Source organism: Sceloporus undulatus, chromosome 6, assembly GCF_019175285.1.
Source record: "Sceloporus undulatus isolate JIND9_A2432 ecotype Alabama chromosome 6, SceUnd_v1.1, whole genome shotgun sequence".
NCBI classification, from domain to species: Eukaryota; Metazoa; Chordata; class Lepidosauria; order Squamata; family Phrynosomatidae; genus Sceloporus; species Sceloporus undulatus.
The window spans coordinates 54509083-54523789 of NC_056527.1; the positions used below are offsets into that span (position 1 = coordinate 54509083).

General features: G+C 40.4%; 1 protein-coding gene across 2 annotated transcripts in view; it reads right to left on the minus strand.

Annotated features, from left to right (window-relative positions):
• Positions 1–12610, minus strand: part of CPNE4 (copine 4) — a 218179-nt gene extending 205569 nt beyond the window's left edge. For both annotated transcript variants that reach the window (XM_042477130.1, XM_042477128.1), the window contains exon 1: positions 12339–12610. The gene's annotated coding sequence lies outside the window, so the exon portion shown is untranslated. The remainder of the gene's footprint in view (positions 1–12338) is intronic.
• Positions 12611–14707: the final 2097 nt, after the last annotated feature.

Consider the following 14707-nt stretch of genomic DNA (forward strand, 5'->3'; position numbering starts at 1 on the left):
TGCATATTTATAATTAATAGTCTAATTCCCAAATCAGCCATATAATCTGATCCACCACCCACACTGAAAAAGTTGGAAATTGCTGCTTAAAATGGATGGCTTCCTTCAGCTGCCATTTTACACAGGGAAGAAAAATGCTGTCGTGTTCACTAGAATTGTTTCTGTGGACTGTGTACAGTACAACTCAATTGCTCCTGCTCCCCGTCCTCACATGTAGAGACTACATATACTTAAAATTAGCCAGTGTATCTAGAGTTTGGGAAGACTCATGCTTGTAGAAGCAGAAAAAAGCCCAGGATATTGTTTTAAGGTGCAAGATACATGAGGAAGGTTCACCTTGTTTTCTAGCTGATTAGCCCTCCCAGAATCAAGGCACATATACCAGGCACACATTGCTTTGAAACAAGTTCTGATTTTTTTTTCTGCTGCTGTCACACTGTCAAGTGTTCATAGCAGAGCAGAATGTGCTTTTACAACAAGGCATGTAGAGAGTGCATGCCTCATTTTTAAGATAATCAGTACTTCAAAGAATGCTCACTAGCCTGAAACCAATCTGGTATTCTCTGTGCACCTCCATGCTGCAAATTAAATTGTAGCTACTATCCACAGAAGATTGAAATTTGGCAATGTGGCAACACCAAGAAATGCATTCCCTGTTGTGTTCTCAAAGACCCATGCAGTTTCTCCACCCATAAAAGTTGCTCACCATTTTCTAATTCTCCACACTCTAGTATGTTTTCTGCCCTGAGCTAACGCTAGAAAGATGTTTATTAGAAAATGCAGCAAGCCTTTATATCCAGCCCCTAAATACACTCAACTGCATCTGATTTTGTAAGTTAAGGAAGGTCAGGCATAGAATGGCAGACCATTAGGGAGTATCAAGGAAGGATCAACAAATAGAGGTATGAACTCTGGAAAGCTGCTGCCAGTTCTGCACTAAATGGACCAATTGTCTGATTCCATGTAAAGCAGCTTCCTATGTTCTTGATAGATTATGGTACAACAAACCTGGTTACCTTTGCCTGAAAACTTAATAAATCACATCTGTCCGTGCTCAGGATTCAAGCATAAGTTTGGGTCCATTATGAAATCTACTTTATATATCTGAATCCTGGGAGCCCTGGTGGCACAGTGATTAAATGCCTGTACTGCAGCCAGTCGCTCACAAACCACAAAGTTGTGAGTTCAATACCAGCCAGGAGCTCAGTGTTGACTCAGTCTGGCATCCTTCTGAGGTCACTAAAATGAGTACCCAGCTTGTAAGACATTGTAAACTGCTTAGGGAGTGTTTAAGTGCATTGATAACTGGTATAGAAATGTACTTGCTATTGCTAGCTATCCACCAACTAGAACCAGGGAAAAGACATACTCTTAGCAATAAAATGAGTATTTTACCACAGATATTGTATGTTCTCTGAGGAATCGCATTGTATATCCCTCAGGATACTTTCTAAAAGTTGGTATTACTGATTTTCCCATTGCAATAGGCTGAATCTCCCTTATCCAACATGCTTGGTACCAGAAGTGTTTTGGATTTCAGAATTTTTTCTAGATTATATCATAGGATATTTTGGAGATGGGGCCGAAGTCTAAACATTAAATTCATTTATGTTCTGTATGCACATTATAAACATAGCCTAAAGGTAAGATTATACATAATTTTTTCAATAATTCTGTCCATGAAACATACCATGCAAAAGTAAAGATGTCACTATCTCAGCCACCCATACAGACAATTTTGGATTTTTTTAGTATATCAGAATTCCGGATAAGGGATCTTCAACCTGTATATTTAGGAAATTTATAGATGGTCCTCCATCACCCTGTTTAAAAAATTCTTCATGTATATCATATTTCTGTGATATGAAATCTGAGAGTCAACATGGTTGGATCCTGCATGGTTTTACTATGGCAAAACTACTTCAACTCAAGGTTGGAGAGATCACCACTCACCATCTCTCATCACACACCATCTTTCATTCAACAGTCAGAAGATCTTATTACTTTAGCTATACATGCACATTTATTTTCTAGACACTAGCTTCAAGAGTGTAGTTTTTGAAATATGGCCATATTATCTTGGGGCCACTTGAATGGTTTTTGTTGTTGCTGTTAACTGCTTTTACATCGATTTTGACCCATGGCGACCATATGGATGAGACATCTCTAGGCCCACATGTCCTCTACTGCGTTGCCCAGCTCCTACAAACTCATATTCTTGGTCTCTTTAATAAAGTCCATCCATCTAGCATGTGGCCTTTCTCTCTTTTTATTTCCCTCCACCTTTCCTAACATTATTGTCTTTTTCATCAATTCAGTCTAAGTCTTGTCATCTCGGCTTCTAGGGATATGTCTGGCTTGATCTGCACTAGGATTCATTTGTTTGTCTTTTTGGCTGCCCAATTTACCATTTCTATTTGATCTATGCAGTCAAAGGCTTTGCTATAGTCTATAAAGCACATACTGATTTTCTTCTGGAACTCCCTGTTACTCTCCATTAGCCATCATATATTTGCAATGTGATCCCTGGTGCCTTTTCCTTTCTTGAACCCTGCTTGGCCCTCTGGGATTTCTTTCTCCATGTACTGAATGGTAGAAGGGAGAATTTCTAACAGAAATTGGTTCCAGTGTAAAAATAACATTCTTCCTTTTAAATTTCTTTATACAATTTTTCTACATCATATTCCATCAAAACATGACAGAAATATTAAAAGTGATGAAATCATAGAACATCTGCCACTCTTTTCAAAGAACAGGATACATTACAACATCCCTACATGCTCACCTATGATAAGATGGGACTTTTGAGTAGGCATCCAGAAGATTACCAGTTTTGCACTGTGCATTTTGAAATGAAAATGCCTAATGACAGATTTCAGTTCTTTTCAAAAATATTGTGCTTTGCAGAATGCATATTTTCTGTTAAAATGGAAGTGGTCTTCCAGACGCTTTTAAACTACACATCCCACCATTCCCATCCACTGATCATGCTGCATAAGGATAAAAGGAGCTAGAATCTGGCAACATCTAGAGACCACAGGTTCCCTACCACTATTGGAAGAGATGTGCAGTATGTTCTGAAACATCAGTGGAATTTAGACTGCAGTCTTATACTTACTATCTTACTGTAGTTGTGTTTCCATTATACTCAGAGGGGTGTATCTTAGAAATGTATGGGACTGCACTCTTAATTTCCAGTAAACATGTTGAGAATGGCAGACTTACGTAGATTCTCTATGTTTATCTAACTCAAACTTTCATATGATAGTGCTTCCAAGACTGCAGCAAAGGATCTCAGACAATGATTTTGCCATCTAGTTGTACATCTGATCACAGGAACCAGTACTTTAAACATACATGACATTTGCTCCATTGAACTCCTATAGCTTTTCCCTTTCTAATTTAAGGTTGAACAATGAGGGGCACTAACAAATTATGGGGAAGGTGAAGGTGAAAGTCAGTGATATGCAATGTGACAATGATATAAAATGAATGAACATATCTGTTTGGTTCTAGACTGAGCCAAGCTTAGAGCAGACTGAGTGAAATTATTGGGGCTTAAGTCTATCAATCTGAGGTAAATTTTACTGGCTTCAAATGTAAGTATGATGAGATCTGGATCCAACCCATCATTTTACAAGTGAATTGATTTATTAGAAACATTGCTGATTATAGCTCTTTATCCCACACTCCAGTTGTAAAGAAGCTGGCCACAACCCAAAGTCACATAAGGCATGGTTATAACTACTGAAAGCACAAACTCAGTGTTGTTGCTGCTGCTGTTGTTGTTGTGTGCCTTCAAGTTCTTTCTGATTTATGGCAATCCAAAGGGGTGTTGGGGGATGAGAGTATGTGAATCATCTAAGGTTACCCAGTGGGCTTCCATGGCCAAGTGGAGAATCGTACCCTATTCTCCAGAGATGCAGTTCACCACTCAAACTACACCACCATACTGGCTATGTCTATTGCATGGAAAGGATTATGGTTACTGTATGTATTAATTCAATGTTTCTATGGTCTATCATGCATTCAGGTTTAATGGTTTGGCAGCAAACATAGAGACAGATAGACAGCATGGCACTGTGGCTTAAGTCACACTTTCTCAGCTGAAGAGAAAGGAAATGGCAAACCTGCTCTGAATAAATCTTACCAAGAAAATTCCATGTAATCCCACCTTAACAGTTCCCTTATGTTTGTCATAACTCAGAAATGACTTGAAGGCACACAACATCTAAGATAATGTTTAAATATTCATGGAAGAACAGATCCCTATCCCTTCCTTTCCTACAAAATGATCTGCTCCTCAACATATTCCTCTGGAAAGTTTGGAACCCCCTAGGAATGGATGATGTAAACTAGTCTTCTTTCTGCTTTGCTATGTCACCTTATCCTAAAATTACACCCTATTTGTTTGTGGTCATATTGTTTGTCATACTTGTGTTCACTACTTCAAAAAGATGACAAGTTTTTTTGCTGCATGTATAACTCCAGCTGGTAGATTTAAAAACCTATGGACTTCTAACTCATAGACTACAAAGAAATAATTTTTAAAATGTGAGCTTAACTTTTCCACAAACTTATTAAATTACATTAATGCTTGCAGCTAGCATATAGCAAACAACAAATAGTAATCTTGAGATTCTTAAAGACCCTGTCCCACTACCACTAACTCTAATGTATAATCTGATCTATATCCATGGAAAAGTAATGGATATGCTTTTTTTTTTAATTGTATTTTTAACCCTACCCAAGAGTATGTTCAATATTTTTCTTTTTTTAATCTGCATTAATTCAACTGCATGAATTATTATTATTTTTCCCCCTTTCCCCCCCCAAGAACCACTTCACAAAACCATATCATTGTCTATTTTACACAGCTAATATGGAACTAACAATGAACAGTCACGGAGATATAAAAACGGATCACAAAGTTAATATCAGCCTAAAGCATCTTGAATGTCTAAAAAGAGTATCTTTTCACTGAATCTGAGGCAGCAAATATTATTTGTGGTGACACTTTCCATCATATTGCTAACACTGTGATCTAAAGACACTGGAAGGTACAAGAAAGGAATGTAATGGGGATGGGGCAAGGTAAAGTATGGAAGTGAGGAAGACTTGAAAAAATACTGACACATCAGAACAGAAGCTGAAAATAGCATTATGGTTTTCTCACCCACACAAAACTCTGGTCTTTAAAGTTTCTGTTTGCTATTGGTCCAGTCTAGTTAGTGGACATCACATATTGGCAGATCATAAGGGCCAAGTTAACCTGGAAGCAAATCAGGTGCACGGCTGTTTCATGCAGGTATGTAGGGTAGCCATGTGCAAAAAGACTGCAGAGCTCCTATACTTTTACAAAGGTCAGTATGAATGTGTTTGGAAGACCAAGTCCTCTTGACTTGGCATGTGCCACACCAATGTCATTCCCACCAACTGGAAGTAACATTCAACCCCACCTGCTGAAATTGCCTCTTCCACAGAACTAATAAAAGTACAGGAGACCTATCCTTTTTTCCATGTGGCCACACTACATACATATCCATAATGTGAAGTTCACAACACCTTTATAAAATATTCTTGTTTGGTGAGGACACGAGAAAAATCCTTCTCAGTGGCTGCTCCCACCCTTTGGAATTCTGTCCTGTGAAAGGCTAGGCTAGCCCCCTAGGCATGTCTTTCTAAGCATTTCTTTTAATATGTAATTGGACCCAGGGAAGTTTTTCCCTGGGGTGTTGGCTTCTGTATGCTTTTGAAGGTTTTATACTTTAAGCTTAGCACGTTTAACTATTTTGCATTTTAAACTTGTTGTATTTATGTGATGTTTTTAATTCTGTTTTTAAAATTATATTTTTTAAAAAGTATATTCTGTAAGCTGCCTTGATCCCAATTTAAAAGAAAGGTGTCATATTACATAAATAAATAAATAAATAAATATTATTCACTTGTCAATGGAAAACCCAAGTGAAATGTCCACTTCACTTTAAACACAGTGAAATGTCTGTCCTACTTAGAACAATATACTTACTGAACACTAAGTAGCACTTAGCGTCAGTTACAGAAGACCTGCTAAATCAATGGGACTACTCAAAAGTATGACTAAGTTTGAGTCCAAGCAAATGTTTTCCAATGGAGGTAGCTTAAACTATCAGCTGTCATCATTACAGACAGAAAGATCATGAGCTGGAGCAGAGGTTGAAAGATCAAAGGTGGATGGTAGTTTACACAGAAGTGATACAGTTCTGGGTTTTTGTCAAAACTTTAAATGAGCTTGATGTATTTATATTGGGGTAAGAGTTTGGCACCTTAGATAACAACTTTATAGTTTGGAGTAAAACCCAAAACAAACCTACCACCCTACTGACAATGAATTCATCAGTCACAACATGAGGAAATAATTCTCCTTTCATCAATGTGTTTTCACACAGAAGCAAATCCAGTTACATTCCATTAAAACTCACCTCTATGTTTATGATTTCAATCATTGCCCTGACTGAAGGACTGGCATGCCTTCCTTTGCACTTGTGGGTTGATAACCTCATCTTATCACCATTATGCAAAGTTCAGTCCAATATAGTCTCCATGGCCTTACTTACAGAATATTTCAGGTTCGGACCATGGCATCCCCAGTGAAAAATAATCGGAAAAGAGGTAAAAGGAATGGTTACCTGGTATTCTGAGGAGCTGCTTGCAAGTGCAGTAAAAATAGTGTCCTAAATGGACAAATAGTGTGTCCTGGAATAAGACATTCTTCCGTAAAGGAGAAAGATGTAATAGAGGCAAGAAAGTTTGCATGCTTCCTACATTAATAATGCAACACAGAATGTTACCTTCCCAACTTTTCTCCTTAGATTTATGGAAGAAATAGTGCAACTGAGGATCTATACTGAGCCTAAAGGAATGGATCACAGAGAACAAATGCAACCTTACTGACTGCACTGAAAAGTTGATCTGGTCTCAGCACCATCTCAGATAACAGCCAAAGCAGTGGTTGGCCAATGATTCCTCACTTTGGGTCATCCAATGTTATTGGAATCCAACCCATCCAAGTTCCAATCAGAAAAGCCAAATGGCTTGATCTAAGGAACTTTAGTTCCAAAGAATCTGGGGAACCAAGGTCAGGAATCACTGATGTACAGAATCCTGCTTATCTAGTGCTATCCATATGCTGTGGACACTCCCCAGATTTTGGGATAGTTCATATCCTTCTGTTCTAGTAAATTGTGCCCTGACTTCTTCATACACTAACAGTGAGGCATCCATTGGAAATAAGCCCCACAGAATTTCCTATTTTCACAAGAGTGTGCATAGGATATTCCTATCCATGCTTATTGGTGCCCAGCACTAGTAAAGCATGTTTGGAATGGCAACCTTTGCTCTGCAATTTGAGTTATTGTTTGGCTGCAATATGGAAATGAGTGAGACATACTACCAAAGAAAATACATTTTAGAATTGTGTTATTAACGAAAAACATACAGCATCTGTATAGAAATGTCTGTTTTCCCATAGATGTACCGAAAGACTCCAATCTGATCTAAAATCTCATTGAACTCAAGAGGACTTTGGACCAATTTAAATGTAACAGCATTTAAGAAAACTTGATGTGTAAAATGTTCAACACCTATCATTTCTCTCCTCCTGTTTTTTTTAACCAAGACATCAGCTGTCAGTACTCCGTCAGTGTTGGCATGCCAGCAGGATTCCCACTCGAACCATAGATCTCTGTTGTTTTGATGCTGAATGATGTGGTGAGGCATTCTAGTTACTCCCAAGTAAGTGGAGACAAGTTGCAGCCATAATTATTGGCTGCCTGTACCATATGAAATCTTTCAGATGTATTTTTTTATGCAGTCACCTTCAGCTCAAGCCTTACTCCCATGTAAACAAGCATAGGATCAGGCTGCATGTTTCATTTTGAACCCACCCACTTTCTTACCAATTTTCACTGCATCTATTGATGGAGTCAATCCTGGAAAGCATTTGCTTTTTAGACTACAAATAGCACAAGGCACTGGCTAGAGTACTCTGTGAACTGTAATCTAAACAGGTAAATCTTACAAGCTCTAAAGTGCCAAGGGTCACTGTATGGTATAAAACTGGTCTTCCCTTTTTGCAGTAGGCAAAATTTACAGTTCTATTTCTCTGAATCATCAAGAAAAACAAACCCAAAACTAGCAGCAGCAGAGCTAGCCAAGGAACTATCCAAGGTGCTGAGAATATTTGAGGGCTATGGTATAGCACTTTTGACAGCTCTTTCTAACGAAAATCTAGAGAAGATTTACCACACCACTGACACCAGAGCCGCTACTGGCAAAAACAAAAACAACACTGCTTTATTCAGACCAGTTATGACATCTGGCCATTCTGATAAAGTCCAAAAAGAAGTAGTATTGTCATTAATCTATCATCTTAACTACATATTTCCAGGCAGAGTAAAATTCATGGGCTCTACTTTATCCTCTAGTTTCTGGAGTCAAAAGAGAGGACAATTTCTTATTTCACCAAATATTGTTGGTTAGAACTCCAGCAGCATGGAGCTGGAGAGTCATGGTTCACCACACCGACTTTCTGTACAAAAACAGATGCCAATATACTTTCCTCACTTCATAACTGGACTAGGAGTTGCACTGTGGAAAATAAACAATAAAATGCTAGCTTTCCCCCCTCCCTTTTAAATAAGTGCACAGAATGACTGCTTAGAGCATTTTTCACTAAAGCAAAGGTTTTACATATATCCACCAGAGAGGAAGTGTGTATTCCTATGTAAAAACACTTAAGGTCAGATATTTCTTGAATCCCAAAGATACCACTTACTTGCTTATTGAATTGCATATAAATGTATTAATGGAGCAGAATAGGTGGGAAATAAATCAAAGATACTTCCTAGCCAAGCCAAATTTTCAAATCAGGAGTCATTTTTTAAAAAAGAAAAAGATTAAATCAAAACACCACACCTGAATGTTATGATTACGAATTTTGCCAGAAATGTGAATTTGGATCAAGCTGAATAATTTGGAATCGCCCCTTCTTTAATGATCATCTTCAAATTATTAGTTCTATTCTATTCAAAACTTGCTCCTTTTTAAACCTATTGATCCATAAATAATATGCAACAAATACTCTCTTCTTATCCTTTTATAACATCATTTAGATCTTTATATTGCTTTATTCATTGCCTCCCTCTCACATGGATACTCATCTGAACATGAATCTTGCAGCATCTTTGAGACTAACTGTGTGAAAGAAGTAGCATGAGCTTTCGAAGAAGAATGCTCCTGCAACAACTTCTTTCACGCAGTTAGTCTCAAAGCTGCTGCAAGATCCCTTTGCCTACTGATATTAGATGCAGACCTTTCTCTGAACTGCATCAACATCTTAGGACTCAAGACAAAAGATTTTGCTCACAAACACTCCCCCTATTCCTTGAGCCTTTTCCAGCCTCCGATTCTCAGTTAGTGTTAGACTCCATCTCTCATCATCCACAGACAACCTGACCAATTGTCATGGTCAGCAGAAGCTGTAATCCAACATTAAGGAACCTAAAAGTTTCACTTTATGACAAGAAGCAACTACTACAGCAAGAGAAAGAATTGTATTCCCCTCTGCAAACCTTAACGTAAGCAACGGTATATAAACTCACCCACTACACTACTGTCAACAAGTTACAAGTGAAAGATTAAGACTGATAGTCATCTATGCTACTCTGCACAGCAGTTTCATAAATCTGAACCCAGATCTCACACAAATTCCTGTTCTTGGTGTTACATTTCAAAAATGTTACATTGCGCCCAAATAACCAGACAGTCAAATTCCTTTATTCCAATAAATTGCAATATTGGAATCAGGACAGAGGAAATATTTGTTGTTGCATGCCTTCTGGTCATTTCAGACTTATGACGACCCTAAGGAGAACCTATCATGGGATTTTCTTGGAAAGATTTGTTCAAAGGGGGGTTGCTTTTGACCTCTGAGGCTGAGAGTGTGTGAAGTACAGGGTTTCCATGGCTGAGTGGGAATTTGAACCCAGGTCATCAGAGTTATGGTCCAACACTCAAACCACTACTGGCTCTAGATTAACTGTATATTTCAGTAAATTAAATTTCTCTCTCTGCTTTCTGCCTAGTAAATCATCTCACTAGTATATCATCAAAGACTATCAGTACAATCCAAGCATGTTTCCTCAGAAATAGGTCCTCCTGACTTCCACAGTGCTTACTCCCAGGTGAGCATGGCTTGGATTGGAGCCTGAGTACTGCTCACCAGATGATCAGGTAATAGTTGCTACTAGAATACAGCTCAACTCAAAGGAGTTAAAAAGTATTCACTTCCAGGTAGCAATTTGGAAACTAAGCAGGTGCACCTTAAGCAAAGTCAGCATTCCACTGGCAGGCTCTTTCAGCAAAAGAGGGGAAAGGAATTGTTTGCATGAACTAGATACTTGTCAAAGTAACAAAGACCAAGGGGATTTTGAAATGGAAACTAAGAAAAGGAGATTCTCTGAGGTTTCAAAACAAACACCCACCAAGATTCAATTACGCATGTTATTTCTGGATCATCTTATTGTTTCGTGTGTTGTAAATCACTTTGGGACTTGTACAAATGAGGGGCGAGGACAGAAATTCCACCACCAACACACAAGGAGATACACAAATAGGCAAAGAGGCACATAAAAAGAAGACTACACATATTCATCTAAAAACAATGCAATGTCTAGTACTTTATAAAACCTAACACACCCAGAACTGTCACAGATCCAAAAGAACAGTTTCTCACTTCTCCTTCCTTTCTCCCAGTCCAACTTTTCCAAGAGGGTAAGTAAGTAACATGTACCTGGAGGTCAAAAACCCACAGGGGTGTAGCTATATGGGAGCAAAATGAAGGCATTGCCTCCCTATATGAATCCTTCCCCCCCCCAAAAAAATAAATCCAGAATTTCCCTTCAGTCTCCAAACTGCTAGCATTTCAGTAACTTAACATTTCAGTCCAGCAACTGGAAAGAGCACTTTAAGGCATCCAAAGAAAAGGAGCGAACTTACCCAGGGAATGCAAAGGCAGCAAATACTGGGATGTGATTTCCAATAGCTCCCTCTCTGCAATGCTCGAAATGTGGGGACTGAAGGAAAACATTTAACAGGGGCAGAGTTCTTATGTGGGGAAGGCAATGCCCTCATTTTGTAGCTACACCTCCAACAATCACCCAAACATTCCTTGGTATCTCTGTGTGTGTGTGTGTGTGTGTGTGTGTGTGTGTTGTCCACCTTCAATTCATTTCCGACTTAAGGTGACCCAAAAGCAAATCTATCCTGGAGTTTTCTTGGCCAGATTTGTCCAGAGGCTGAGAGAGTGTGACTTGCCCAAAGTGGGTTTCGTGACCAAGAACTGAATTCTGGTGTCCAGAGTCGCAGACCAACATGGAAACCAGAGGAGGAGAAACGACTACATGCTCAGTAGGGGGGCTCGGGACATGCTCAGAGACTACAGTGACCACTGGCTGAAAGTGTGGCGTAGTGGTTTGAGCAGTGGACTACAGTGGAAACAGAAACATAGTGTCCATTATTAAGCTGCAACGGCCGTGTCATATAGTGGCACCTTTGCTGTTGGGAAAAGGCATTCGTTTCAGATTCTTGGTATGTATTATAAGCCATCTTGACATTCTCTGAAGATGCCAGCCACAGATGCAGGTGAAACATCAGGAATAAACTCTTCTAGGACATGGCCACATAGCTAGAAAAACCCACAAAAAACTATGGATGCTGGCCAAGAAAGCCTCCCCCCCCCGGGTAACCTTGGGCAGGTCACACTCTCTCAGCCTCAGGGGAAGGTGGCGAGAGCCAAACCCCCCCTGAAACCAACCTCGCCAAGAAAAAAAACCTATACGACGGAAAGGACTTAAAGGCACACCGCAGCAGCAACACCAACCTGAAAAAGAAAGCTTTGCCCAGGACTGCATCCACACTGGAGAAATAACCCAGTTTGGCCCCGCTTTAAACTCTTTCTGGCTCAAGGCTATGGAATTCTGGGAGTTGGAGTTTGTGGTGGCCCCAAAAACAAACTCCAAATCCCAGAGCCTTGAGCCAGAAAGAGTTTAAAGCGGTGCCAAACTGGGTTATTTCTCCAGTGTGGATGCAGCTCAGGAGTACCAAAGGGGGGTGTCCTATTTGCAAACTTCCCCACCAGAGGATGGAGGCATGCTTTGCTCCCTCCATCTTTTCAAGTCCCTGGAACAGTCCCCCCTCAAAAGACCCTCTAAAAGGAAAGGGAGAAGGAGAGAAGGAGCCCAGGGCAGAGGAAAAGTTTGGAAAGGCCAGGTCCCAAAGGAGGAGCCCAGGCGCCTTACCTGAGGGACTGAGCCAGAAGGAAGAAAGCAGGCTGTTAGTCAGGAGCTTGGAGAAAGGGAAGGAGAAGAAGCAGCAGCAGCTTTGGAGAAACCCTGGGCAGCTGGCTCCTTCTTCCTTCAGGGGCGGGAAAGGAGGGCTTTCATCCCTCGGAGAAGCCCGTCTCCATCCTCCTCGCCCTTGCAGAGGAAGAGAGAGAAGCAGCGAAGGCTGGAGGCAGTGCCCACTGAGGCAGGGCTGCTCCGCTCCCTGAGAGAGAGTCCCACCTTCTGGAGCTCTGGCAGCAGAAGAGGCAGAGGCTGGGCTGGGAGGGGAAGGGGAGCCCCTCCTCCAGCGCCCCCTGGAGGCCAACCAGGGAAGGTCCAGCGCCGCCCCTCCTCTCTCATAGGCTCTCTAATTAGAAGAGGTTGGGATGCTCTCAGGGGAGGCGCCCAGAGCAATAGCGCCCCTAGTGGTCACTAGAAGGGTGTGTGGACAGCACCAGGGGACTTCTGCTCAAACACCACTGTGTTGTGGCATTTGCCTGCATCTCTTTAAAATGGTTTAAGAGCTGAGGGGGGATGTGAGGGGAAGCTCAGGGGGAGAAGAAAGGAAGGGTCCCAGATTTCTTTTTTTAATGAAAATTAAAATTTCAAAATGCATCTGAGGAAGTAGGCTGAAGCCTAGGAAAGCTCCTGCTGCCAACGTCGCTCTTTCAGTCAGTCTCAAAGGAGCTCCAAGATCTCTCTACATATTATTATTATTGCATCTAAATGCATCTGAGGAAGTAGGCTGAAGCCTAGGAACGCTCGTGCTGCCAACCTCTTTCTTTCAGCGGGTCTCAAAGGTGCTACAAGATCTCTCTAAATACGTTTCATACTCACAGAATCATAAGTCGGAAGAGACCCCAAGGGCCATCCAGTCCAACCCACTGCCATGCAGGAACTCACAAACAAAGCACCCCCAACAGATGGCCATCCAGCCATCTGTCCAAAGAAGGAGACTCCATCACATTCTAAGGGAGTGTGTCCCACTGTCAAACAACTCTTATGGTTAGGATGTTGTGCCTAATGTAGTGTTGGAATCTCATTTCCTGTAGTTTCAGTCCATTGCTCCTTCTAGTTTCTGGAACTGTAGAAAACAACCCTGTTCCTTCTTCAGTAAGTCAACCCTTCAGACTTTTAAACATTACTATCACATCCCCTCTTAACTTTCTTTTCAATAGCTTAAACATTCCCAGCTCTCTAAGTGTTTCCCTATGGTTTCCAGACTCCATTTTGGTTGTCCTCCAGCTTCTCAACATCCTTTTTGAATTATGGCGCCCAGAACTGACCCAAAAGCAGCATAGAATGGCACTATTACTTCCCTTAATCTAGACATTATACTTCTATTCATAAATCATATTTCCCATACATTGCTGAATCTAACGATAATAATTGTGACATCAACAACTAGCAAAATCAAAATTTATTCCTTTAAATTACAATATCATCTGCACAGCTTCAGTGCATAGTTACATGTGGTTAAAGTGAAAATTTGGTAAAATGTGATGTTTATGAAGGAATTTTTTTAAAAAAAATATTTATTTTATTTTATTTAAAAAAATAAAAATTAAATACTTTTGTTAAAAATTGCAATTTTAAATTTTATTTTAAAAATAATAATATGAGGCCTCTCCTTTCTCCTCTCACTGAGCCTCACCCTACTCTCCCCATCTCTTACAGAATTTTAAATGGAAACAGGCAGATCCCACAGCCGTTTCTGCCAAAACACAGATATTTGAGAAACAACATTTTGAGGACACTCTTATGGTGTCACCTGGTGCATTCCACATCCCCCACACCCTCTTAGTGATCCCACTGATCCACACTGTAGAAATAATCTAGTTTGACCCCTCCACTTTAACTGCTCTGGCTCAAGGCTATGGGATTCAGGGAATAGTCGTTTCTTGTGGTACCCTGTTAGGACAGGAATGCTTTGATTGTATCTTCCTGCATGACACAATAGGGTTGGGCTCCCGAATCATGTTAGAGAGTTCATTAGTTTCTCTAATGGATGACCCTTGGGGTTGTTTCCAGCCCTATGATTCTAGGAAATCATTCCCACTCAGAACACTTACTTACACCCATGGTTTCTTTGTCTGCCCCTTTCTTTGAAATCCTGAACTGTGTTTCTAAATCCTGACTTAGCTTCCCTAATGGATGGCCCTTGGGGTTACTTCCAGCTCTATGATTCTAGGAAATCATTCCCACCCAGAACACTTACATTTGCTGTGTTTGTCTTTCTTTGGTAACTTTGCCTGCCCCTTTGTCTGAGTTCCTGAACTGTATTTCCAAATCCGTAATTAGGTTCTCTAATGGATGGCCCTTGGGTTCCTTCCAGCTGTATGATT